At 44.5% G+C, this 26185-nt stretch overlaps 1 protein-coding gene and 1 long non-coding RNA gene across 7 annotated transcripts in view; both read left to right on the top strand.

The window, feature by feature from the left end:
* GOLGB1 (golgin B1) overlaps nt 1-26185 on the top strand; it is a 131435-nt gene that overhangs the window by 66263 nt on the left and 38987 nt on the right. The gene's annotated exons all lie outside the window — the stretch shown is intronic.
* Nucleotides 7622-26080, top strand: LOC102454881 (uncharacterized). The gene is made up of 2 exons (XR_012900263.1): nt 7622-21981; nt 22206-26080. It is a non-coding gene; the product is annotated as an uncharacterized LOC102454881 (long non-coding RNA).

Here is a 26185-nt window from a genome sequence, read left to right on the forward strand (position 1 = left end):
TTTCACAGACCCTTCCTCCCTTGGGGAGAAAAAAGAAGAAAAGGAAAAGATGAGTAAGGGCAGACCACCAGGGGTCTGCAGACCACAGGTTGGAAACCACTTCACTGTAGGATGTTGTTGATAAAATTCCTAATGTTTCATTAGGACTTCTATTTAGAATTTTCTTTAAAATCCAGGAGGTCTACATCTGATATTTGAAATATTAAAACATACTGTACTTCTATATTCGTAACAATGAAATCACTACCATGATGCTAACTTTAAGATAATTTCCATAATCTTAATGTTCAAACATAGTCATAAAAATTAGAGATGGGAAAACCTTGTCAACTTGCTAAGCCTATACCTTGAGGACCAGTTTATCATATTAGTCTTTGATCCAGTTTAATTTTAGATGTTCCGATTAATGCCCCTTTCTTGGGGAAAGGGGCATTACAAAAGTTCATACCTTGTCTCCCCCGAGTTCAGTCTGGACCAGTGTTCCCTGTAAGATTTTCCTTCTGTGGGTTGAATTTTATTTTGGGCGGGTCCTGACAAATATTGAGATAGTGTGTGGATGTGCACCCACCAGCACAAACAAAAAACATACATTTAAATAGTCCATAGGTTTGGAAGAAAATGTGTTCAAACAAGGGATAATTAACAGGGATTAATTATTTAATAAATGATTATTTAATATGAAATCAAATAAGAAAATTAACACTACGCTCGGCAGAAGAAGTGGATTGTACTCATGAAAGCTCATGATACTATTTATATATTTTTGTTAGTCTAACGTGCTATAAGGTGTTGGTTGGTTGGTTTGTTTTGGTTACAGACTAACATGGCTACCCCTCTGAGACCATGGAGTACATGTATCATCATCATTCCTAACCTACAGATGCATGTTTCAAAGATCTTGCAAATAAGGTTTCATCCTACAAAATAGCTAGCATCACACCTCGTTCTTGCTGCTTCTCACTCATAAGAGCCAGAACTCTATCAGATAGCAAAGATCTGCCTTAATACAGTACAGTTTACCATGTATTAATTAAAAAAAAAAGGTCATATAGCACTTTAAAGACTAACAAAATAGTTTATTAGGAGATGAGCTTTCGTGGGGCAGACTCACTTCTTCAAATCATATTCTGAAAGCGAATTGGCATGACTATTATATAACAAAGGGATTCAATGAAAAAACAGCTCATGGGAGCTCCGGGGGGCGAGGGTAGCATGAAAAGCCTCTCCCCTCCCTCCAGGCTCTCAGCATTCACAAATACACACGTGACCCTGCACCCAGCTTTCCTGAGTGCCAAGCAAGGGTGGGGCAGGCAGGGAGTGGCCAGGGCTTTTGCAGCTGTATCCAGCTCGCAGATCATCTTTTGCCCAGCCCTGGAGTAGAGGCTGGAGCCAGCTTATCCATTTATAGTAGGCAACTGCAGCAGCTGCTGCTTCTTATGTTCCTTTGAGAGGGCAAATGTCCCTTCCTTCCTTCCCCAGCCAATCAGCTGAGTCTCTGCACGGGGCTTAGAAAAGAGCAGGCACACGGCTTGCAGGGAACATTGGTCCAAACCCTTGATTATATAATTAACCCTTTTCATCTTGCCCCAAGGACTGTCACTGCTTATGTATATGAAAGAAGAAGAGAAAATTAAGTCTGAAAATCAGGAAAAGCCTTCCTGACTGTAAAGTCATCGTCACTTAACATTGAGGCCTAGAGGTCTCAGCCACGTTGGTCCCCGTTGTCAGGCACATGATGGGGCCCAGCCTGGTTGAGAGATACCTGGACTTCAGCAAAGATTTGGCATAGACCCACATAACATTGGAGAAATGCAGGCTCAGCAGAACTACAATTCAGTGGATATATAATTGGCTAAACAACTACAAACATAAATGGAATGATGTTGAATTGGAGGGAGGTCTCAACTGGGGTTCCACGTGGTTCTGTTTTTGGGTCTGTATTTAATGTCTTTATTAATGATCTAGTTGTAGGTATAGAGAGCATACTGATCAGATTTGCAGATGACACAAAGCTAGGGAGGGCTGATTGCCAACATTTTGGAAGATAGAGCTAAAATTTAGAGAGATCTTGATTAAATTGGAGAACTGGATTATACACAATAAAATGTAATTCATCGAAGACAAGTGTAAGATAGTACACTTAGGGAAGAAAAAACAAATGCACAAATACAGAAAATGGACTTAGCAGCAGCAATGCTGAGAAGAACACCACCACCCAGATACAAATGCTTGCTCATGTCCATTCAGCATAGGTGTGTATGCTCGTCACATTCACCAGTGCCAGAAGATTTTCCTTCAGCAGTACCCAGAGGGGCCTGGGTCTCAGTGGCTCCTGGAGTAGTGCACATATGCCATACTATATAGTGCACTCCTGGGCCCCTCTCCCTTTTTGCTGCTTGTGATGGTGCTTGAACACTCTGCTCTAGCTATAGCATTATCATTCCCTCATTTTCATTTACTATAATAGTTTTCTTTGTGTTTTAGTGGAGTAGTTAATAGTTAGTTCCCTATTGAGAATTAACCTGGGATAGGGGCATGCTCTGTTCCCCTGGCTTTAAAGCCTGTGCCGTGTGCCACAGGCCTAAGCAAGTAAGCAACCCGCACACTGACTGCCTTCGTTGTTTAGGTGAATCCCATATTTCTTCCAAGTGCAAGATTTTCACTTCTTTTTTTATCCCAGGACAATGAGAAGGAGGGGTATTCAACTAAGGGTGCTTCTGTTGGAGACTTCCCTAGTGCCAGAAGATCTGCACTCTGGTTTGGTGTCAAGTACTTCAGCCTTGGTGTGGAGTGCACTGCTGGCACTGTCAGTGCGGCACCTGGTGTCGTTGGCCCAGCCTAAGAGGGCTAAAAAGTTGGCCAAAGATAGCTCTCCTGACCAGAAGGAGATGGCCAAGAAAGGGAAACCATCTGTCATAACGTTCCAGGGACAAGTCCCCGGTGCAAACGGAGAGCCTCAGTCTGGCTCAGTTGCCACTGGCTGCCATCACCATATGCATCCCCCTTCCATACTGCAGGTCTTTCAGGTAATGTAGGACATCCTTTCCATGTCAGTGGGGCCAGATGAGTCAAGGCATAGGGGGAAGCAAATTTCATCTTGGTTTGCATTATCAGAAGCATAGCATGCAAGCATCAGCAGTTGATAATATTGCTCTACTGGGCATTCTTTAGGTGTCATCTGACGTACTATCTAGAGAAAGCTTGTAAAGAATCTGGAAAGGATTCAGAGGTGAGCAACAAAGAGGATCAAAAAGATAAAATTAGAACATAAGAAGGGCCACACTAGGTCAGACCAACGGTCTGTCTAGCTCTAGCCTAAAAGCAAGACACAAGAAATCATTCTTCTGCTCTACTCTGCACTGATTAGGCCTCAGTTAGAGTATTGTGTCCAGTTCTGGGCACTGCATTTCAAGAAAGATGTGAAGAAATTGGTGAAGGTCCAGAGAAGAGCAACAAGAATGATTAAAGGCCTACAAAACATAACCTATAAAGGAAGGCTGAAAGAACTGGCTTTGTTTAGTTTAGAAAAGAGAAGATTGAGGTGGGACATGATAGCAGTTTTCAGGTATCCAAAAGGGTGTCACAAGGAGGAGGGAGAAAACTTTTTCTATCCTCAGAGGCCAGAAAGAACAAGAAGCAATGGGCTTAAACTGCAGCAAGGGAGGTTTAGGTTGGACATTAGGAAAAAGTTCCTACCTGTCAGGGTGGTTAAACACTGGAATAAATTGCCTAGGAAGGTTGTGGAATCTCCATGTCTGGAGATATTTAAGAGTAGGTTAGATAAATGTCTACCAGGGATGATCTAGACAGTATTTGGTCCTGCCATGAGGGCAGGGGACTGGACTCTATGACCTCTCGAGCTCCCTTCCAGTCCTAGTATTCTATGATTCTGACAGTGGCCAATGCCAGGTGCTTCAGAAGGAATGAACAGAACTAGTAATTGTGATGTGATTTCTATAACTGTCACCCATTCCCAGCTTCTGGGAAACAGAGGTTAGGGACACGGTAGAGCATGGTTTTACATCCCTGCCCATCCTGGCTGATCACCATTGATGGAACTATCCCTCATGACGTAAGCCAGATGAGCAAAGGCAGAAGGAACTGGGTATGTTTAGTTTGGAAAAGAGGAGATTAAAGGGGGCATGATGCTTGAAAGGCTGCCATTAAAAATATGGAGAAAAGTTCTCTTCTGCCTATAGAGGGCAGGACAAGGGGAAATGAGTTCAAACAGCATAGAAGATTTAGATTAAATCTTAAGAAAAACTTCCTAATTGTAAGAACAGCAGGACATTGGAACAGCTGCCTTGTGAGGTTGTGGCAGTTCCTTCACTGAAGGTATTCAAAAGGAGGCTGGAGAGCTATTTGTCTTGTATGGTTTAGACCTACCAAATCCTGCATCTTGGCAGATTAGATTATATGACCCTTCTGACCCTGTGATTCTGTGAATGTCTCAGGAACATGTAAAGCAGCAACTGCTATAATAGACATATTTAAATCAGTAGATTGAGGAACTCACTGGACCCTAATGTTAATGTTCATTACCTCTTAGAACAATGGGGACATTCTAGAAAATTGAAAGAAAGCTAATGTTTGCCAGTATTTAACACAGGTAAATGGGATGACCTGAGTCATCCCATTCTAACTAGGCCAGTTAGAAAGATCATTGTCCAGCTAAAGACCATGTATGGGCTTTGGAGTGCAGAGTGGCTAAATTGGAGGAGCTAAGGGAGGCCAAAAAGTACATGGATGAGGCTTTCTGGGACACTGTAGAACAGTCCCACCTCCAGTCAGACTGCGCCTGTGCTGTTAAGGAGGATGAAAAGCTCAGGGAAGGAGAACAGTCAACTGGAGCAGAGGGAAATGATCCCATAGTTGGGACCCTCCTTCCAGAGGATGTTATTGTAGCCTCTTGCACTGAGGATACATCTCCGGGGGAGGGAACTCCAGTTGTTAGAAGAAGACAGCTGTTAGTAAGGGGGGATTCGATCATTTGAAGCATAGATAGCTGGGTTTGTGATGATCGGGAGAACTGTTATGGTGATTTGCCTGTCTGGTGTGAAGGATGCAGCTCTCTCGAGACATCTAGATAGACTTATATGCAGTGCTGGGGAGGAGCTGGTGATCGTGGTACATGTAGATACTAATGACATAGAGGAGGATGGGAGAGAGGTTCTGGAGGCCAAATTTAGTCTGCTAGGAAAGAGAGTGAAATCCAGGACCGCTATGGTAGTGTTCTCTGAAATGCTTCCAGTTCCACGCTCAGGACCCAGTAGGCAGGTAGAGCTCCAGAGTCTCAATGCGTGGACGAGACAATTGTGTATAGAGGAGGGGTTTAGATTTATTAGGAACTGGGGAAACTTTTGGGATAGCGGGAGCCTTTATAGGAAGGATAGGCTCTCCCTAAACCAAAATGGAACCAGACTGCTGGCACTTAACATTAAAAAGGTCGTAGAGCAGTTTTTAAACTATGGGCTGGGGAAAAGCCGACGGGTGCGGAAGAGCACATGGAGCAAACAGAGATCTCTCTTGGAGGAGGATCTATTAATAGAGATGCTCTATGTTGTAGTCAGGAGGAGAGGAAGGAAGTATGGGTCAGATCAAAGGAGACACAATCAAATGAAAAAGAGTAACACATCAGGAAATGGCAGACAGATAAATAGTGACAAATTTTTAAAGTGCTTATACATAAATGCCAAAAGTCTAAATAATAAAATGGGTGAACTAGAGTGCCTAGTTTTAAAGGAGGATATTGATATAATAAGCATCACGGAAACTTGGTGGAATGAGGACAATCAATGGGACACAGTCATTAGGGTACAAAATATATTGGAAGGGTAAAACAGGTCGTGCTGTTGTTGGAGTGGCACTATACGTGAAAGAAAATGTAGACTTAAATGAAGTAAAAATCTTAAATGTACCAAAATGTTCCATAGAAATGCTATGGATAGTAATTCCATGCTCCAATAATAAGAATAGAGCATTAGCGATATGTTACCAACCAACTGATCAGGACAGTGATAGTGACTACGAAATGCTAAGGGGGATTAGAGAAGCTATCAAAATAAAAAATTCCATAATAGTGGGGGATTTCAACTATTCCCATATTGACTGGGATGCAGAGAGAAAATTTCTTTATCTTAAATGACTGCTTCTTAAACCAGCTTGTTCTGGAACCCACAAGGGGAGAGCCTATTCTTGATTTAGTGCTAAGTGGAGTGTAGGATCTGGTTCAAGAGGTAAATATAACTGAACCATTTGGAAATCGTGACCATAATGTAATAAAATTTAACATCCCTGTGGTGGGAAAGATGTCAGCAGCCCAACATGATAGCATTTAATTTCAGAAAGGGGAACCACACAAAAATGAGGAAGATAGTTAAATAGAAATTAAAAGGTACAGTGACAAAAGTAAAATTTCTGTAAGCTGCTTGGAAAGTTTTCATAGACACCATAATAGAGGCCCAACTTAAAAGTTTACCCCAAATTAAAAAACACAGTAAGAGAACCAAAAGAGTGCCACCGTGGCTTAACAACCAAGTAAAAAAAGCAGTAACCAATAAAAAGACATCTTTTAAAAAGTGGAAGTCAAATCCTAATGAGGAAAATAGAAAGCATAAACTTGGCCAAATTAAGTGTAAAAATATAATAAAAACCAAAAAGGAGTTTGAAGAGTAGCTAGCCAAAAACTCAAAAAGTAATAGCAAAATGTTTTTTTAAGTACATCAGAAGTAGGAAGCCAACTGAACAACCAATGGGGCCCTTGAATGACTGAGATACTAAAAGGGCACTCAGAGATGATAAAGTCATTGCAGAGAAGCTAAATTAAATCTTTGCTTCAGTCTTCATGGATGAGGATATTTGGGAAATTCCCAAACCTGAGCCATTCTTTTTAGGTGACAAAAAGACTGTAGGAAGTGGACATGGCGATCAAATGACGGGAAGTCCAAAAATAAGATAGATATGATCTGGGTAAGAAGAAGATGGGTAACATCAGTATAGCAATGCCGAACTTTCCAAGGAGAGGATATGGACTCAGACCACAGTCTATTGATTGTGAAATCAAGATGAAACTTAAGAGAAAGTATAAAACACAGTTTAAGAAACAGACTTGGAGAGGCTAGGCAAGGAAGAAATTGGGAATGCGTACAGAGTACTGACCTTCTGCTGACAAACAGGGAGGAACTAATAGGGGAAGTAGAAATGGGTGACAACCTTGGAAGCAGTGATCATGAGATGGTAGATTTCAGGATCCTGACCAAAGGAAGAAAAGAGAATAGTAAAATACAAACCTTGGATTTCAGAAAATCAGATTTTTGACTCCCTCAGGGTATGTCTACACTACCACCTAGTTCGAACTGGGAGGGGTAATGTAGTCCTACGGAGTTTCAAATGAAGCCCGGGATTTGAATTTCCCGGGCTTCATTTGCATGAAGCCGGCCAGCGCCATTTTTAAATGCCGGCTAGTTCGGACTCCGTGCCGCGCGGCTACACGCGGCACGGACTAGCTAGTTTGGATTATGCTTCCTAATCCGAACTAGCTGTACACCTCGGAGTCCGAACTAGCCGGCATTTAAAAATGGCGCCGGCCGGCTTCATGCAAATGAAGTCCGGGAAATTCAAATCCCGGGCTTCATTTGCAACTCCGTATGACTACATTATCCCCCCCCAGTTCGATCTAGGGGGGTAGTGTAGACATACCCTCAGAGACTTGATGGGCAGAATCCCCTGGGATGCTAACATGAAGGGGAAAGGAGTCCAGGAAAGCTGGCAGTCCAGAAAAGGACCTGGGGGTTACAGGGGACGAGAAGCTGAATATGAGTCACAGTGTGCCCTTGTAGCCAAGAAGGCTAACGGCATATTAGGTTGCATTAAGAGGAGAATTACCAGCAGATCGAGAGATGTGATTATTCTCCTTTATTCGACTCTGGTGAGGCCACATCTGGAGTATTGTCCTGTTCTGGGCTCCCCGCTACAAAAAAGATGTGGACGCATTGGAGAGGGTCCAGCGGAGGGCAACCAAAATGATGAGGGGGCTAGAGCATATGACCTATGAGGAGAGGCTGAGGGAGAAGGGTCTGTTTAGTCTGCAGAAGTGAAGAGTGAGGGAGGATTTGATAGCAGCCTTTAAGTTCCTGAAGGGAGGTTCCAAAGAGGATGGAGAAAGGCTGTTCTCAGTAGTGACAGATGGCAGAACAAGGAGCAATGGTCTCCAGTTGTGGTGGGAGAGGTCCAGGTTGGATATTAGGAAAATCTATTTCACTAGGAGAGTGGTGAAGCACTGGAATGGGTTACCTAGGGAAGTAGTGGAGTCTCCATCCCTAGAGGTGTTTAAGTCTCGGCTTGACAAAGCCCTAGCTGGGTTGATTTAGTTGGGATTGGTCCTGCCTAAAGCAGGGGGCTGGACTTGGTGACCTTCTGAGGTCTCTTCCAGCTCTATGGTTCTATGATTCTATGATACTGCTCAAAGAGAAGATCAGGAATACAGGCAAATAGAGAAACTTATATAAGAGTCAAAGAGAAAGCTATAGCAATAGAAGAGACAATTGAGCAGATGATTCTGGAAGAAAAAAATATCAATAAGAAGTGGATTACACAGGAGACACTGAAGTTGGTCCAAGAGAAGAGAGTATTGAATATCAGAAGCGGTGTCTCCAAGAGGGTGCAATAGCAATATAGAGTGAAATGCAATGAGTTAAGGAAAGCGGCCAGAATGGATAAGACAAAGTGGTTAGAGGAGCAGTGTGAAGATATAGAGAGGTATTACGGAGAGTGTAAGATCAGGGAGGTATATAAGATGATTAGGAGTATTAATAGGAAGCGACAGCCGAAGTGGATGGGTGTCAAAGATGAGAATGATAAGGTGCTTATGAGCAAGGAGAAGGTTGTGCAGCAATGGATAAGATATTGTACTGATCTGTACAAATCACAGTTGGACATGAGTGTCTCAGAGAGACTGAAGAATTGAAAGAGATATCACCGCTGAGCATTGAGAGCGAGACTGATATTTTGAAGGAGGAAGTAGAAAGAGCAGTGAAACAACTAAAGAACACTAAGAGCCCTGGAAATAAGATCACAGGAGAGATGATCAAATATGGCGGAGAAAGTATGGTTCAGGAAATACACTGACTATGTAATATAACATGGAAAGAAGGGAAGGCACCTAAGGAATGGACAAGATCTGTGCTAGTGACAATACACAAGAAAGGAAGCATGTTGGAGTGCAAGAACTACAGAACAATTGCTTTAACGAGTCACCTAGGCAAGATGCTGATGATGATATTGACAGAGATTGATATCTCAGATAGAAGAACATCTAGCGGATGAGCAAGTGGGATTCAGGAAAGATAGAAGTACCATACGCTAAGATATTGGCACTAAGATGGATAGCGGAGAAAGCTCGGCAAAAGAACAAGAACATCTACAATTGCTTTGTTGATTTTCAGAAGGCATTTGACAGTATAGATCATGGGCGTTGTTGGAGAAGGGTGTGGATTGCTTCATGGATTACCACTCGCATTAGAGAGTGCTACTCTTTAGCGGGCACACCAGCCCTGCCCGTCAGGGCACACTCCACAAGAGCGATGGCGGAGTCCACCACTTTTGCTGCGCAGGTCCCCTTCTCGGACATCTGCAGGGCTGCCACGTGGTTTTCAGTCCACACGTTTGCTAACCATTATGCCCTTCCACTGCAGGCCAGGGAGGACGCTGCCCTAGGTAGGGCGGTCCTTATCTCAGGGGCAATTCCTTCCTCTGGCCCCCCGCCTAGTTAGGTTCCGCTTTGGAATCACCTATATTGGAATGCACAAGAGCAATCACTTGAAGAAAGAACAATTACCTCGTATTGCTCATGTCCATTCCAAATCCCCAACCACCCCCCTTCTCTGCTGATAGTGTACTTGTAAGAAGGAACAGGAGTAGGGAGGGGGTCAGCAGAGTATATATGCACTGATATACTAGCACCACTGTAGGGGGCTCCCTGCTGGCCCTAAGGGTACTGCTGAGGGAAAATCTTCCGACGACGCGTGCACGCTGAGCCCACACACCTATATTGGAATGGACACGAGCAACACATCTTGAAGAATCGCAGTTGCGAGGTAAGTAACTGTTCTTTAAGAAGGCCAAATTTGAAGAACAGCTAGCCAAAATCTCAAAAAATAGCAATTTAAAAAAAAATTTGAATCAGGAAGCCTGCTAAACAGTAAGGGTGTGTCTAAACTACATGGCTCCGTCGATGGAGCCATGTAGATTAGGCTGATCAGCAAAGGGAAATGAAGCCGCGATTTAAATAATCGCGGCTTCATTTAAATTTAAATGGCTGCCATGCTGAGCCGACAAACAGCTGATCAGCTGTTTGTCGGCTCAGTGCACTAGTCTGAACGCTTCCGCGCCGACCTGAAAGCCCTTTATCTACCTCCCCGTTATGCCTCGTAGGATGAGGTTTACCGGGGAGGTCGATAAAGGGCTTTCATGTCAAACAGCTGATCGGCAGAGCGGGGCAGCCATTTAAATTTAAATGAAGCCGCGATTATTTAAATTGCAGCTTCATTTCCCTTTGCCGAACAAACAAATCTACATGGCTCCGTCAACGGAGCCATGTAGTCTAGACGTACCCTAAGTGGGACCATTGGACAATTGAGATGCTGCTGCTGATGATGATAAAGATGAGATGCTAACAATGACTGAAATGCTCAAGGGCGATAAGGTCATTATGGAGAGACTAAATGAATTGTTTGTATCACCTTTCACAGCTGAGGATCTTAGGAAAATATCCAAGCCTGAGCCATTCTTTTTAAGTGACAAATCTGAAGAATTGTCTGAGTTTGAGGAAATTTTTTAAGCAAATTGATAAACTAAACAATAACAAGTCACCAGGAACAGATGGCATTCACCCAAGAGTTCTGAAAATTGTAATTTCACATTTGAGAACAACTAACTTTGGTTTATAACCTATCCTTTAAATCAACTTCTGTACCAAATGACTGGAAAATAGCTAATGTGAGACCAATTTTCAAAAAGGGAAATCAAGCCTCTTCAATTTACTAGAGCTCTTTGAGAGTGTCAGCAATCCTCTGGGCAAAGGGGATCCAGTGGATATAGTGTATTTAGATTTCCAGAAAGCCTTTCACAAGGTCTCTCACCAAAGGCTCTTAAGCAGAGTAATGGTTTGATAACTGGTTAAAAGTTAGGAAGCACAGGTAGGAATAAATTGTAAGTTTTCATAATGAAGATAGATAATATCAAGCTGGGAGGGGCTGCAACTGCATTGGATGATAGGGTCATAATTCAAAATGATCTGGAGAAATTGTAGAAATGGTCTGAGGTAAACAAGGTGAAGTTTAATAAAGACAAATGCAACGCGCACCACTTAGGAAGGAACAATCAGTTTCACGCATACAGAATGGGAAGTGACTGTCTAGGAAGGAGTACGGCAGAAACGGATCTAGGAGTTATAGTGGACCACAAGCTAAAAATGAGTCAACAGTGTGATGCTGTTTCAAAAAAAGCAGACACGATTCTGGGATGCATTAACAGGTGTGTTGTGAGCAAGACTCGAGAAGTCATTCTTCCGCTCTACTCTGCGCTGGTTAGGCCTCAGTTGGAGTATTGTGTCCAGTTCTGGGCATCACGCTTCAAGAAAGATGTGGAAAAATTGAAGAGAGTCCAGAGAAGAGCAACAAGAATGATTAAAAGTCTAGAGAATGTGACCTATGAAGGAAGGCTGAAGGAATTGGGTTTGTTTAGTTTAGAAAAGAGAAGATTGAGGGGGGACATGATATCCGTTTTCAGGTATCTAAAAGGGTGTCAGAGTAGGGAGAAAACTTATTCATCTTGGCCTCTGAGGATAGAACAAGAAGCAATGGGCTTAAACTGCAGTAAGGGAGGCTTAAGTTGGACATTAGGAAAAAGTTCCTCACTGTCAGGGTGGTTAAACACTGGAATAAATTGCCCAGGGAGGTTGTGGAATCCCTATCTCTGGAGATATTTAAGAATAGGTTAGATAAATGTCTATCAGGGATGGTCTAGACAGTACATGGTCCTGCCATGAGGGCAGGGGACTGGACTTGATGACCTCTCAAGGTCCCTTCCAGTCCTCTTATTCTATGGTTCCATAACTAGTCATGTCTTCCAGGGTCCTGTACTAGGACCAGTTCTATTCAATATATTCATAAATGATCTGGAGAATGAGGTAAACAGAGAATGAGGTGGCAACATTTGCAGATGATACTAAACTGCTCAAGATAGTCTAAAGCTGACTGTGAAGCGTTTCAAAGGGATCTCACAAAACTAGGTGATTAGGCAACAAAATGGCAAACTAATTTTTATGTTGAAAAATGCCAAATAATGCATATTGGAAAACATAATCCTAACCATACTTACAAAATGATGGGGACTACATTAGCAATTACCACTGGAGAGAGAGAGAGATTTGGAGTCATGATGGAAAGTTCTCTGAAAACATCTACTCAATGTGCAGCAACAGTCAGAAAAGCAAATATAATGTTGGGAATCATTAAGAAAGGGATAGAGAATGAGACAGAGACTATCTTATTGCCTCTGTATAAGTCCATAGTACGCCCAAATCTTGAATACCGTATACAGATGTGGTTGCCTCATTTAAAAAAAAAAAAGATACATTGGCATTAGAAAAGAGCCACAAAAGGGCAACAAAAATGATTGTTTGAAACTGCTTCCATATGAGGAGAAATTAATAATACTAGGACTTTTTATGCTAGAAAAGAGGAGACTAGGGTGATATGTTAGAGATCTGTAAAATCATGACTGGTTTGGAAAAAGTAAATAAGGAAAAATTATTTATTCTTTCCCATAACACAAGAACTAGGGATCACCAAATGAAATTAATAGGTAGCAGATTTAAAACAAACCAAAGGAAGTATTTCTTCACACAATGAACCTGTGAAACTCCTTTCCAGAGTATGTTGTGAAGGCCAGGACTTTATTTTCTAGATAAATTCATGAAGGATAAGTTCATCAGTGGCTATTTGTCGTAATGGGTAGAAATGGTGCCCCTAGCCTCTGTTTGTCGGAAGCTGGGAGTGGGAGTGATCACTAGATGATTACCTGTTTTGTTCATTCCCTCTGGGTACTTGGCATTGGCCATTGTTGGAAGATGGGATACTGGGCTAGATGGACTTTTGGTCTGACTGACTATGACTGTTCTTATGTTCTTAAGATTGGGGGAATGATAAATAATGAAGAGCACAAGCCACAGTGTGATCTGGCTCTGTTAAGCACATAAGAACAGCTATACTGGGTCAGACCAACGGTCCATCTAGCCCATTATCCTGTCTGCCGACAGTGGCCAATACAAGATGCCCCAGAGGGAGGAAACACAACAGATAATCCTCACATGATCTCTCCCCTGTCACCCATTTGCTAATCGGGGTGCATTTTAATATTGCAAAATGTAATGTTTATATAGGAACAAAGAATGTAACCCATACACACAGGATGTTTTTGTGCAGCATTCCTGTTAGTATGTCCCAAAATGATATTTGCCTTATTCTGAACTGCATCACCATTGTTGACTCATATTCAATTTGTGATCCACTATAACTCCAGATTTTTTTTCTGCAGTACCTTTTGGACTTGTACATTTCATTTTTTCCTGCCTGAGCCGAGTAGTTTATAATTGTCCTTTATTGAATTTCATCGTCTTATTGATTTCAGACCAATTAAGATATTATTGAGCTCTAATCCTATCTTCCAAAATGCTTTGAACTCCCTTAGCTTATCATGCACAAATTTTGCACTTCATCACCTAAATTGTTAATGAAAATATTGAATAATTTGAGACCCAGGACAGAATAATGTGAGACTTCACTCACTTGACAGATACTTCTCGTTTGCACTGGAAGCACTCAGTCTAGCCCTATGTGGCTCTGCATCTCTTCCCCACTGTTCCCATGGATCTGTGTCCCACTCAGACATCTCGTCCTATGTGGCTCTGTACTTCCTGTTTTGTCACCATGTGGCCCTGTGCCTCCCTCCCACCTGTGGTCGTATAGCTCTATTCCCATTCAGGCCCTGCCCCAATCTGTCCTTTTCCCCCCCCCAGCCCTTATGAGCCCTTGTCTGACTCCTCCCATCAAGCCATGCTGTTTGTCGCCCCATAGCTTCTCTATCTAGGCTTGGTCCAACAGGTGCTTGGAAGAAGCCTCTACAGGCTCTTTCTCTTCCCTGGCTTTCTGGGAGTTGCTCCTCTGATCTGTTGCCACAGTGCCCTCTGCTGAGCAAAAGGCAGAGCTACAGCAACTTTTAAGCGGAAGTTTTTTTCTGCACAAAATAAAATGTGCCATTTATTTATTATACATCCATGCAGTGATGCAGAATTCCCTAGTAATATTTGTTATTGTTAATTCCATGTTGGCTGTTTATTAGCTAGTTATCATATAGGTGCTTACAAAATTTATTAATACTGTGGAGTGCCGTCCCTAAGGTGATGTGGAACCCAGGACAACTTCCTCCCTCCTGCAGCATTCCCTGCCCCGTCCCATTCTACCCCTTCCACCAAATCCTGCCTTTGCTTGGGCCTGTCCTGCCTCTTCCTGCCCCTGCTCTGCCCCCATTGCAGAGCACAGTGATCTAGAAGATGGTCGGCAGAGCGGAGCAGGCTGCCAGGTAGCTCCAGCTCTTACTATCCTGGTGAGTGTGGGAGGACCCAATCCCCTGCTGCTGCTGCCCTTCACCAAGTAACCACCCCCCTCTCCCCAAGTAGCTGCAGAGCCTAGGATGGCCTGGGGAATTAACATGGAGGACTGTCCCATCCATAAGACAGTTGAGGTGGCAGCCATGGGGCCCCCCAAAGTGCAGGTTGTGGGGTGGCCACCCTGAACCATCCTGTGGATGAGACAGCTCTGATACTTTGTTACAGTATTTTTCTGGATGTTAAAGTTTGGTAGACGGGTCTATAATTTCCTGGGCCCTCCTTTGCTTCCCCTTTAAAAATAGATGCTATCTTCGTCCCTCTCTACTTCCGAGACCTCATTTCACCTCCATGAGTTCTTGAGGATAATCACTCACTGAGATTGCTTTGCTTTGGATAGTTCCTTAAGTATTCTAGGATGGGAATCTTTAGTAGGGAGGTTATGCTATCTGTATTTGGGATTGGTGCAGCTTGAAAACAGTTCTGGTGCCCATAAGTCAAGAAAGGTTTTGATAAATTGGAAAGAACTCAGAAAAGAGTTGCAAGAATAATTAAAGGATTAGGTCACTATACTTACAAAGCTGCTGTGGCATTTCTGTACCAATACAGCTGTGCTGCTGTAAGAGCTCTTCTGTAGCCGCACCATGCTGACTGGGAAAAGCCAGCTCAACGAGCAATGGTAGCTGTGTTGGTGAGAGAGTCTTTCTTGCCGATATAGCACTGTGCACATAACATTTATGCTGGCAAAACTCAGGTTACTCAGGGGGGGTGTTTTGTCACACCCTGAGTGATAAAAGTTTTGCTGACAGAAGTGCTAGTGTAGACATGGCCTTAATAAACATGCTTTATAGTGATGAACTCAAGCATCTCAAATTCTTTAGGTTAGTGAAGAGAAGCTTGAGGTAATTTGACCAGTTTATTTACTGTCTACATGGAGAATAAATTTGATAATGGACTCTTCGATCTAGCAAAGATACACCAACATCCATTGGTTGGAAGTTGAAGCTAGACAAATTCAGACTTCAAATAAGGTGTGCATTTTTAATAGTGAGTTATTAATGGCTTGTCAGGGCTGTTTCCCAATCTGGCACTCAGAGTGCAGAAATTGGGCACCTGCAAGAAACCTAAAATACCTTGCCTGTGCAGGCTGTGCTTACAAAACCTCCCCAGAGTCACAGGCTCACTGGCACTGGGAGATAGGCTGCCACCATCAAGTGCACTAAAAGCCTTGAAAATCAGGAAGAAACACTTGAACTTCTTCCCGAAGGGTTTCCCCCAAGCTCTTTTAGCACAAGAGAGTTTGAAAAAAGCCACAGAAAAACAAACTGCAATTATGATAGTTGGCTCTTCAGGCTAGGCAGGCACACACAGACCTCCTGTTACCTTCCAGGACACAAGAATCAAATCATTGCCTTAAAAAAGGCAATTTTATTAGCAAAACAAAAAGGTGTACTTGATATAGCATACTTGGTTGCTAGGTGTTGGAGAGCAACTAGAAAAAGAACAGATCAGAACACAAACAGTCTGGGCTCTAGCTTATATATGGTGAATTGGGGAGAGAGGCACATGGATTTCACACAGATGTTTAGCCAAACAGCTCAGGTAAGTGTGGCTTTTGGGGGGCTATGTTGTGAGCTGTGGGGTGAGTATCCGTGTGTGTGTCTGTCTGTCACCATTTGTTTGACTGTGTGTTTGGCAGTTTGAAAAGAACAGCAGTTTGAAAAGTGTGAAGTGGGAGTGCTTTGTTCCAGGTGGGCCTTCAGGGGCTGATTGGATTAGGGGCAAGGCTTTGAGCTGGGTCTAGCCAGCAGCCTTATAAAAAGGCAGCCAGAGCAAATGCAGTGAGCAGCCAACAGGGGAGTTTGCCTTGGGGGAAGCCCCATAGTGTTTGGTGGGTTTTTTTCTTGCAACTTGTTTCTCTTCTTCCCTTCAAGGGGGCAATAAAAATACTTGAGGAATCTCTCTGAAGGAAGGTAAGTATCGATAGTGAAAGTTCAGCTGTGTGACCTCCACAGCATGTGTTATATTTGTCAACCTCATGGAAGATTTCATCTGCACTAAGTGCAAGCTGGTCACCATATTGGAAGAAAAAAGTAGAGGTCTTAAGGCCAAAGCATCAACCCTTCATTCCATCAGAGAAGATGAAGACTTCCTCAATAGAAGGCAGCATTTAATACTATAGGCACAGCAGGCTGAAGAACAAGTGAGAGCAATACAGAACAAGAAAACTGGCAGCATGTAACCTCCAGGAGAAGAAAGACAACTCAGGTATCACCAGTTCCAGCAGAGGTAAGTAACTGATTTCAGACTCTCTGCACGGGCACTAAGGTGGAGAATGCTTTGGAAGAGACCTCTCAGGGAAGGAATCAGAAGACCCCATCGACCGGAAGGTATGGGATGTGTAGTCCTAGGGATGCGCATTCCACGACCAGAACCCCCAAGAGAAGAAGCTATCCAGACTTGAAATCTCAAGAGTGCTGCTTACCAGAAGCTAGAATTCAGGATATGACAGAGTCTTAAAAACTACTGAAACCTTCGGATTGCTATCCCTTCCTGCTTCTCCATGTAGGAATTAACGTATGGCCAGCAATGATCTTGAGCTGGTCATTGCAGATTATGTAGCACTAGGAAGAAGGATCAAGGAATTTGAAGCGCAAATGATGTTCTCGTCCATCCTCCCTATTGAAGGAAAAGGTCCAGGTAGGGATCATCGAATAGTGGAAGTAAATGCATGGTTGCACAGGTTGTGTCAGAGAGAGGGCTTTGGTTTCTTCAACCATGTGATGCTGTTCCGGGCCCAAGGATTGCTAAGAAGAGATGGGATCCGCCTAACGAAGAGAGGAAAGAGCATCTTCGTGGGCTGGCTTCCAAACCTAATGAGGAAGGCTTTAAACTAGGTTTGTCAGGGGATGGTGATCTAAGTCCTAAGATGAGTGGGGTACTGGAAAGAATCACAAGGAGGAAGGAGCAACAAAGGAGCACTCACATGATTGGAGTACTATCATGGAAGAGTATAAACTGTTCAGGAAGAACAGGCAGGGAAGAAAAGGAGGAGGAGTGGTACTGTATGTAAGAGAGTAGTGTGATTGTTCAGAGCTCCAGTATATAGAGGAAGAAAAGCATGTTGAGAGTCTTTGGGTTAAGCTTAGAGGCAGGAGCAAAAGAGGTGATGCTGTGGTTTGTGTCTGCTATAGACCTCCAGATCAGGTGGATGAGATAAATGAGGATTCCAGGTCATAGGCCCTGGTTCTCATGGCAGACTTGAACCACCCTGACATCTGTTGGGAGACCAATACGGCAGTACACAGATAATCTAGGAAGTTTTTAGAGAATGTTGGGGATAAATTCCTAGTACAAGTACTGAAGGAACCGACATGGGGCCATGCACAGCTTGACGTGCTGCTCACAAACAGGGAGGAACTAGTAGGGGAAGTAGAGGTGGGTGGCAGCCTGGGAAGCAGTGAGGATGAGATGGTTGAGTTCAGGATCCTGACCAAAGGAAGAAAGGGGAGCAGCAAAATATACACACCCTGGACTTCAGGAAAACCAGACTTTGACTCCCTCAGAGAACTGATGAGCAGGATCTCCATGGATGTTAACATGTTAAGCCTTACTGAAGGCACAGGAAGAAACCATCCTGATGCGCAGTAAGAAAAGCAAATAATGGTAGGCGACCAGCTTGGCTAACCAGGGAAATCCTTGGTGAGCTTAAACACAAAAAGGGAGCTTATAAGAAGTGGGAACTTGGACAGATGACTAGGGAGGAGTATAAATATATTGCTCGAGAATGCAGGAGACTAATCAGGAAGGCCAAAGCACAGTTGGAAGTGCACCTAGCAAGGGATCTGAAGGGTAACAAGAAGGGTTTCTACAGTTATGTTAGCAATAAGAGGGTGATCAGAGAGGGTGTGGGGCCCTTACTGGATGAGGGAGATAACCTAGTGACAGATGATGTGGGAAAAAACTGAAGTACTCAATGCTTTCTTTACATCTGTCTTCACAGACACGGTCAGCTCCCAGACTACTGCACTAAGCAGCACAGTATGGGGAGAAGGTGGGCAGCCCTCGGTGTGTAAAGAACAGATTAAAAATTGTTTAGTAAAGCTAGACCTACGCAAATCCATGGATCCAGTTTTAATGTATCTGAGGGAGTTCGCGAATGTCATTGAAGAGCCTTTGGCTATTATCTTTGAAAATTTGCTAAGAGGTCCTGAATGATTGGAAAAAGGCAAATGTAGCACCCATCTTTAAAAAAGGAAAGAAGGACAATCCAGGAAACTACAGACTGATCAGCCTTACTTTAGGCCCTGGAAAAATCATGGGGGGGGGGGAATCCTCAATTAATCTATTTTGAAGCACTTGGAAGAGAGGAAAGTGATCAGGAATAGTCAACATGGATTCACGAAGGGCAAGTCATGCCTGACCAACCTGATTGCTTTCTATGATGAGGTAAATGGCTCTGTGGAGATGGGGAAGGTAGTGGATGTGATATAGTTTGAGTTTAGCAAAGCTTTTGATATGGTCTCCCATAATATTCTTGCCAGCAAGTTAAGGAAGTATGGATTGGCTAAATAGATTATAAATGGATAGAAAGCTGGCTAGATTGTCGGGCCCAACAGATAGCGATCAATGGCTCGATGTCTGGTTGGTGGTCGGTGTCAAGCGGAGTGCCCCAAGGATCAGTTCTAGGGCTGGTTTTGTTCAACATCTTTATTAATGACCTGGATGAGGGGATAGATTGCACCCTCAGTAAGTTTGCGGAAGACACTAAGCTAGGGGGAGAGGTAGATAGCTTGGAAGGTAGGGATAGGGTCCAGAGTGACCTAGACAAATTGGAGGATTGGGCCAAAAGAAATCTCATGTGGTTGAATTAGGACAAGTGCAGAGTCCTGCACTTGGGACAGAAGAATCCCAAACATTGTTACAGGCTGGGGATCGACGGGCTAAGTAACAGTTTGGCAGAAAAGAACCTGTTGATTACAGTGGATGAGAAGCTGGATGAGTCAATAGGGTGCCCTTGTAGTCAAGAAGGCTAATGGTATATTAGGGTGCATTATGAGGAGCATTGCCAGCAGATTTAGAGAAGTTATTCCCCTTTACTCAGCACTGGTGAGGCCACATCTGGAGTATTGTGTCCAGTTCTGGGGCCCCCACTATAGAAAGAATATGGACGCATTGCAGAGGGTCCATCAAAGGGCAACCAAAATGATTAGGGGCTGGAGCACATGACCTATGAGGGGAGACTGAAGGATTTGGTTTTGTTTAGTCTGCAGAAGAGAATAGTGAGGGGGATTTGATAGCAACCTTCAAATTCTTTAAGGGAGATTCCAGTGAAGATGGAGGGAGGCTGTTCTCAGTAGTGACAGATGGCAGAATAAGGAGCAATGGTCTCAAGTTACAGTGGGGGAGGATATTAGGAAAAACTATTTCACTAGGAGGGTGGTGAAGTATTGGAATGGGTTACCTAGGGAGATGGTGGAATCTCCATCTCTAGAGATTAAGTCCCAGCTTGACAAAGCCCTGGCATGATTTAGTTGGGTTAGTCCTGCTTTTAGCAGGGGGCTGGACTCTGACTTTCTGAAGTCTCTTCCAATTCTATGATTCTATCATGGACAGCAAATACCAGGCAAAAAGATGCCAGACACTTTTGAGGCAGCATGAGACCTTATCCAAATGACAAAGCTTGCTGCATTGATTCTGACTCAGTCCATGCTTCTGGCACAGACATCTGCATCGATGGTGGTCCAGTATGCTCTGTCCCATTCCATGGCACTGTCCTCAGTGCAGCAGTTGCCCATAGCACCACAGCCACCAGGACTCATGCTGGCATTGGTTCCCATATGGCACTGAGGCAAACCAACTCCACTGCAGTGGCACTCTCCATCTCCCTGTCCTACTCCCATTCTCAGCAACATTCCTATTACTGCCAGTGGGAGGTTCCCTTGGTACCACAGCTGGGTTGGCCCACTGCAGTGGCAGGCACCCACGCAGTGGCCATTTTGGCAATCAATCAGGAGGCTCCAGTCCTTGGGCCCACCCTCGGGGTCAGTGGCCTAATCCTGCCAGGCACCCTCAGCCACAGTAGTGGCTCCTGAGCCTCCGCAGGCCCCTTAACCTGTTCCGGATCAAGCACTGATTCAGCATTTGCTGACACCTGCTGAATAGTCAGTGTCTCATTCCCCCCTCCCCACTGCTCCCCGGGATACCATCAGGATCAACTTCTCCCTTGGGAATCTTCCTCCTCCTCTCCAGCCAAGGCTATTGTGAGCTATCCTTTTTACTTCCCACCCTGATGCAAGGGCAGATGAAGGCCTTTTGTTTTAAGTGGCTCACAGCCTCAGAAGAACCTACAGAAGAGCTTGTGGAGCATGCAGACTCAATGGTGGATATGCCATTGCCCCTCATAAAGACCATCCAGTCTACCACCAGGGTACTATGGCAGACCCCAGTATTTTACCTCAGACTGTTTAGTCCTCAGTATGCAATCCTCTGCCCATCCAATTCTCTGCCCTTGCACCCACCCCTTCTCCCGACCCTCTTCAGGGACCCTTCTCATGAGTAATTCCTCAGGCAGTTCAGTCCCTCCTGGAGTTAGGGGCAAGAGAGGAGGTTCCGTGGGAATTCAGGGGCAGCAAGGGGGAGGGCTTTCTATTCCTGTTATTTTCTTATCTACAGAGGTGGGCTGAGGTACATCATGAATCATTTATCCCATCCCTAGATGTGGGGGATTGATCTAGTGCCCTCGATATGAAGAACACGTACTTCCATATTTCCATCATTCCTGCACACTGGAGGTTTCTCAGGTTTATAGCTAATGGTCTCCACTACCGATTCAAGGTTTTCCTGTTTGGCCTCTCCACAATGCTGCAGGTGTTCACAAAGTGCATGGCAGTGGTGGCTACCTTTCTACACAAACACCAAGTGCTGGTTTTTCCATACCTGAATCACTGTTTGATGAAGGGCGGGACCCAGGAGCAGGCCCTTCACCATATGGGACTGGCACAGGTGACCTATTCCACACTGGACCTTATTCTCAGGGTTCCCAAATTTCAGCTGGTCCTGGCTCAAGGCATAGAATTCATTGGGGCCTTCCTAGATTCTACCCGTGTGAGGGCCTTCCTCCCTGAACCCCGCTTTCATGGACGTTATTCATACCCTGCCGTGGTTCCCTGTCACTGTGGCCAGAAATTGCATGAGGCTTCTGGGGCACATGGAAACCTGCACATTCGTCATGCAGCATGCCATACTCCACTTCTGCCCCCTCCAGACCTAGTTTGCCATGGTTCACAGGCCCAGCAGAGAGCCACTAGATCAATGTTTCTCAAAGTGGTCCATGGATCCACTCTGAGAAACCTGCTAACTGGCCACTGCACTATGTTTATTTACCAGCTCTGCAGCCATGGAATCTCATGGCTCCCATTGACTCTGGTTCACCATTTGCAGCCAAGAGGAACTGTGAGGCAACCAGAGCCAATGGGAACTGTGAGGTACCATGGCTGTAGAGCCGGAAAATAAACAAACTGGTGTGGCTAGTTAGCAGGTTTCTCAGAGTGGATCTGCAGACCTCTTTGAAAAATGCTGCACTAGATGGTCTGGTCATTCTACCTCAGTCAGTTCTTCGCTCCCTAAATTGGTGGCTGCAGCCCCAAGAGATGTGTGTGGGTAGCCCCTTCACCAGCCCCCAGTCCTCCCTGTCTCTAATCATGGAGGCATCGGAGGCAAGTTGGGGAGTGCATCTGGGGGAACTCATACTTGGGCTGTCCTCTTATGTGGAACTGTCCCTCTACATCAGTGTCAGGGAACTCAGAGGACAGTTTGTCTTGCTTGTCAGACCAGTGTATTGCCATGATGATGTGCTACATAAAGAGGGAATTGCTTTCTCCTCTCCCCTCTGCCATGAAGCCCTTCACCTGTGGGACTTTTGATTCATGTATTAAATCCACCTGCAGGCCTTCCACCTGCTGAGTGTAGGAGTGGAATGTATTGATCTCCTAAGCCACTTTAACACCCAAGAATGGTCTTTTGGGACAGATGACACCCCTTCCATCCTCCAGAGGTGGGGACATCCCCACATAGACCAATTTGCTATAAAGAGCAACAGGAAGTGTCACCAGTTCTCCTCTTGGAACCTCAGCCATGGTTCCAGTGCAGATATGTTCCACAGTCCATGTTTGGGCCACCTGCTGTACGTGTTCCCTTCCTTTCTTCTTATCTCCCTTGCATGGCCCCAACAGCATTGATTCATGATTCTGCTTAGCCTCTTTGTAGTCATGCCTATACTCTGCCACTCTACCCTGAACCAAGGCTGGCTGCAGCATGACAACCTCTAGTCTCTCCATCACAACGTATGAAGACTCCATGGTTCAATCCTCAAGAGCTTCAGGGCTCAGACTTGGTTAGGGAGATGGTCCTGGGGAGCAGGAAGCTGTCCACTGTGGCCATGTACGTACCTGAGTGGAAGTGCTTTTTGCTTTGGTCACTTCAGAAAGGAGCTGAGCCTCAGGAGGCCACATTACCCTTAGACCTCCATTACCTGTTGCAGCTGAAATAGCAAGGCCTGGCCCTGTAGTCCCTCAAGTTTCATTTGACTGTCATTTTCCACCCAGTGGTGGGTCATGAGTCCCTTTTTGCTGATGCCACTGTGGGGCACTTTCTCTAGGGTACTGAATTGTTGTATCCACAGGTTAAACACCCCTTATCCCCAAGGGATCTCAACATGGTCCTTTCCTGGATCTTGGGCCCTCCCTTTGAACCTTATCTACCTGGTCCCTGTCCTATCTCAGGGAAGGTCACCTTTCTGGTGTCCATAACTTCAGCCAGGAGGCTTTCAAAGCTCCAAGCCCTGACCTCCAAACCCTTGTATGCCATGTTTTATAAGGATGATGTGCAGCTCCATTCCCACATGGCCTTTCTGCCCAAAGTGGTCTCCCATTTCCATGGGAACCAGTGCATGTTTCTGTCTGTGTACTTCCTTAAACTTCATGTGTTACTAGAGAGTGAGCCCTGTACTCCATGGGTGTGAGAAGGGCTTTAGCCTTCTACACTGAATAAATCACTGCAACTCTTTATTGCTATTGTGCAATGGATTTGAGAACTGCGCACCTTGTCCCAGCATTTCTCTTCCTGGAGCACATCCTGCATCAGGATATGCTATGACCTGGCCAAACTCCCAGCTCTGGTGCTGATGGCTCATTCCACAAAGGCACAGGGTTCCTTGAGGGCATTCCTTGTGCATTTCCCTATTCAGGACATCTGCAGGGCAGTGATGTGGTCCTCTGTCCACATGCTCATTATGCCACTACACCATCACCCAGTGGGCTTGGAGTGTTGAGATATTCAGCAGGGCAGTCTTCCAGACATCTACTCAATATTCTCTGACCCTTCCTCCAGGTAAATTACTTGCATGTGACCTATTGGAATGCAAAGTCAACATGGTTTCTGTAAAGGGAAATCCTGTCTTACTAATCTATTAGAGTTCTTTAAAGGGGTTAACAAGCATGCGGATAAGGGGGATCCAGTAGATATAGTATACTTAGATTTTCAGAAAGCCTTTGACAAGGTCCCTCACCAAAGGCTCTTGTGTAAATTACCTGGCCATGGGATAAGAGGAAAGGTCCTTTCTTGGATTGAGAACTGGTTAAAAGACAGGAAACAAAGGGTAGGAATAAATGGTAAATTTTCAGATTGGAGAGGGGTAACTAGTGATGTCCCCCAAGGGTCAGTCCTGGGACCAATCCTTTTCAACTTATTCATAAATGATCTGGAGAAAGGGGTAAGCAGCGAGGTAGTAAAGTTTGCAGATGATACCAAACTGTTTAGAATAGTCAAGACAGAAGCAGACTGTGAGGGACTCCAAGATGATCTCACCAAACTCAATGATTGGGCAGCAAAATGGCAAATGAAATTTAATGTGGATAAGTGTAAAGTAATGCACATTGGGAAAAATAACCCCAAGTATACGTACAGTATGATGGGGGCTAATTTGGCTACAACAAATCAGGAAAGGGATCTTGGAGTTATCATGGACAGTTCTCTGAAAACTTCCACACAGTGTGCAGCGGCGGTCAAAAAGGCAAATAGGATGCTAGGAATTATTAAGAAAGGGATAGAAAATAAGACCCAGAATATCTTACTGCCCCTGTATAAAACTATGGTACGCCCACATCTTGAATACTGTGTACAGATGTGGTCTCCTCACCTCAAAAAAGATATTTTGGCCTTGGAAAGGGTTCAGAAAAGGGCAACTAAAATGATTAGGGGTTTGGAACGGGTCCCATATGAGGAGAGGTTAAAGTGACTGGGACTTTTCAGTTTAGAAAAAAGGAGACTGAGGGGGGATATGATAGAGGTATGTAAAATCATGAGTGGTGTGGAGAGGGCTGATAAAGAAAAATTATTTATTAGTTCCCTAAATAGAAGAACTAGAGGTCACCAAATGAAATTAATGGGTAGCAGGTTTAAAACGAATAAAAGAAAGTTCTTCACACAGCGTGTAGTCAACCTGTGGAACTCCTTGCCAGAGGAGGCTGTGAAGGCTAGGACTGTAATAGAGTTTAAAGAGAAGCTAGATAATTTCATGGAGGTTAGGTCCATAAAAGGCTATTAGCCAGGGGATAAAATGGTGTCCTTGGCCTCTGTCTGTCAGAGGCTGGAGAGAGATGGCAGGAGACAAATCGCTTGATCATTGTCTTCGGTCCACCCTCTCTGGGGCACCTGGTGCTGGCCACTGTCGGTAGACAGGATACTGGGCTAAAAGGACCTTTGGTCTGACCCAGTACGGCTGTTCTTATGTTCTTATCACTGGAAGAAGAAAAAAATGGTTACTTACTTTTTGTAGCAGTTGTTCTTTGAGATGTGTTGCTCATGTCCATTCCAAATTCCACCCACCTCCCCTTTGTTAGAAGGCCATCAAGAAAGAACTGAGGAGACAGGGGGATGGGTGAGCCATATGTATTGGGCCATGCAGGCACCACTCTAGGGGCTCCACAGCAGGCCTGACAGGTGCCACTAGGGGAAAAAGCCTTCCAGTGATCATGCACGTGCACACATCTATTGGAATGGATGTGACAACACATCTTGAAGAATAACAGTTAACAAAAGGTAAGTACCGTGTTTTAGGGTATATAACCCGCATCCAGTTATAACCCACACCATTGTATTATCCGCGGTTTTTCTATCATGTGTAAAAAAATTATTAAATTACCCGCACACGTGTATAACCCACAGAGCCTTCCTGCTGTCAGCAAGCCTGCCGGCCTGCGGGAGGAAAGCCACGCTTGTGCCCAGGACCACTCTGCACAGCCGCAGCCAGGGGCCACCCACCCTCTTCTGGGCGGGAGGAGTAAAAATCAGTTTATATAAGACGCAGACATGTATACCCTGCAGGGGTGTGTGTGTGTGTGTGTGTGTGTGTGTTTGTAAAAACATGTATAACCTGCAGGTTATATATGCTAATTTATGGTAACTGTTTTCTCACTCCTTCTGGCCTGCCTGCCTGCTTTATTATGTGACCATCTTCTC

Source organism: Pelodiscus sinensis, unplaced genomic scaffold (genome assembly GCF_049634645.1).
Source record: "Pelodiscus sinensis isolate JC-2024 unplaced genomic scaffold, ASM4963464v1 ctg78, whole genome shotgun sequence".
NCBI lineage: Eukaryota > Metazoa > Chordata > Testudines > Trionychidae > Pelodiscus > Pelodiscus sinensis.